The sequence below is a fragment of the Equus przewalskii genome, chromosome 17 (genome assembly GCF_037783145.1).
Source record: "Equus przewalskii isolate Varuska chromosome 17, EquPr2, whole genome shotgun sequence".
NCBI lineage: Eukaryota > Metazoa > Chordata > Mammalia > Perissodactyla > Equidae > Equus > Equus przewalskii.
In genome coordinates, this window is record NC_091847.1 from 66,066,156 (window position 1) to 66,068,820 (window position 2,665).

A 2,665-nucleotide genomic window follows, 5' to 3' on the forward strand; every position below is an offset into this window, starting at 1 on the left:
TATCATGGTTTAAAGTGAAACAATTTTTTTTGTTTTGGGGATAGACTGAGTTCTAATTTAGTTGCTATCAATGTGAAATTATTACCTTATTTTAAGAAAGTAAAGTTCTATACAGAAGTGCAGCAATCAACTTGAATACAAAAAGAACTGTAGAGTTTGGAAAGGTTTTTTTATTGATTTTTTTTTTCGACTAACATAGATTTGTGGGAAGTATGAGAAGTATTACAAAATATTAAGAATATTAAAACTGATACACTGCAATTAAATGATATTTTTTGAAAATCTCAGGGATTAGTGTTATGTATTACAAGTGAATATTCTTGGGGTACTGAAAATGAAAATGATGTACCCATAGACAGACTGGCAGAGTACCTTTGCCATTTCCAAGGACCTAAGCAAAACAGAACAAAAACTGCCTAGGTCCCATCAAAAAGAGATTGGTCCTGATGCTTTCTTTCGTGGTCATATGAGTTTCAAGAGAGGGCTATCACAGGATGAGGTTGGTGAAGTGATCCTGGGGCTCCATGGTAAGGGTGAGTATAAAGATTAGGGAGTCCTGTGACTGGGTCCTTAGAAACTGAGGATGTTCCTTTCTCATAGTCCCCACAGGACCTATAGAGGTCAAGGTCCCAGTTATTTGTACTCTAGAGCCTAAGGTACGTTAATGGGCTGCTGACCACTTTTGGTATAGGTATATTCATGGCCCTGGAAGAAGTAGGTTCCACTGTGTACAACTGTAAGTGTATCACCATAGTTGGCTTCTTCCCCCACAGGGGCCACCCCTTATAGCTCCAGCATTGTGAATGTTAAATATGTCAGTATTAAAATTAGAAAAAGTACTGCACTTTGTTTGTATGAGTGGAAATTGCTGTAATTTCATTGATCGTCAAAAATTACACTCATATTTACTATATATTATTTATTTAGGAACCATGACACTAGATAGAATTTGAATCACCTCCTGCATTAGACTTAGTCACTGCTTTATAGCTAACTTACTAAACTGATAAGCAGTAGAGAAGAGAGTTCACTTCAAAAACATTAATGTACAGTGTTGCACTTAAGAATTTCTAGGCACTTTATGATTATTTTTCAATTCAATTTGAAAATTGGTACCCCCAAAGCTCAGATAAATGTGCTGGTATCATTAAGTGCTAGAAAAAAAGATGCAGCTTCCCTGTGTTCCTGTGGCTTCAGTAGAACTTGTAACTCTAGGACCATATACCCTTGCCAACTGCAATGCATTTGGAAATTGATGCTATGAAAACATATAAATAGTTTTCAGGTCAAGATAAAGAGAAATGAAACAGGTGTAACTAGTCGTTGCTTTTGTATGCTTAAAGCAACTTGACCAGAACCAATTTAACAGGAATTTCACTCGTGAGAACTAGAGTAGCAGATCTAAAATTCCTAAACCAAACTTTTGTGCTAAACCATTAGACTTTCATAATAAAGTGAAAATCAGAAATCCACAATTAGTCATTATAATATAAAACTGTTGTATCTTTCAAAAAAGGTGAAAACACTTTAATATAATTTATATTGTTTCTACACATTAGATGTAAGAAATAATTTCACTTAGTCATAAGTACAATGAATTTGATTAAGAAAATGGTAATTTACAAAATAGAAGTAAATATATGCAGACATATAATCATTATCAAATTATAAAATAAAATTAACAATTCTTGTTAAGATATCAGTTTGTTATTCTGCATTTCAGATAATAGAGTTAAATCATTTTGGTATGCTTAATAATATTTATAAGTATTAAAACAATGGAACGTTGAGATTTGAATACAATGACAGTAAACCATTGAAATTTCACATTCACATTATACAGTCATCATGAATCTATAAGTGAATGTTAATAATGTAAAAAAATATAAAATGATTGTAATATAACCATCTAACCATTAGCATATGGAGTTTTAAGACCACTATTTAATCTGCTAATTTGCCCCGAAATATAAGCAGTTGCTTTTCTGTCATACATGACATGTCTTTGTGCCTTAATACTTAATTTGAAATGTTCTGACTGTAAAAATATACCAAAGTAAATAAAAAAGGAGACGCTTATTTACAAAAACAATATTGTATACATATTATATAAATGCAATTGTCTCAAAGTCTTTTTATACAATATTGATAGAATCAGTCATTTCCATTATTTTATCATAAAAACTGCAATGTTGCAAAAGCAGGCTGCAATTTTGAAATTTTGATAAAAATGAATACTTTTTGGCTGCCTTTTAAGGTAATGCAGTTTCTCCAAGTATGCTACAGAATTAAATCCTGACCTCTAGAAAAATGATTCTTCTTTCATTAAAGAAAATCCATTCCCCATTTGGAAAATGCACCTGAAGAAAGGAGAAACATTATTTTATTGGATGTTTTTATTTGATAAACCTGATGACATCAGCCATTCAGCCTATTTGTATTAGCACCATTGGTGTGGATTGTTAATGTACTGTATCAATCACAATAGGAATGGAAACTTGCATATGGTGTACCATTCCTATTTTTGTGGAATTTCATCTTACCAAGTATGCTATTATACAATATAAATTCAAGTGTATAAGGATAATCAAAATGATGGTATATAACAATCCTGCATTTTACCAATACTATATATAGATTTCTGTAAATATTAAATGAGACTATA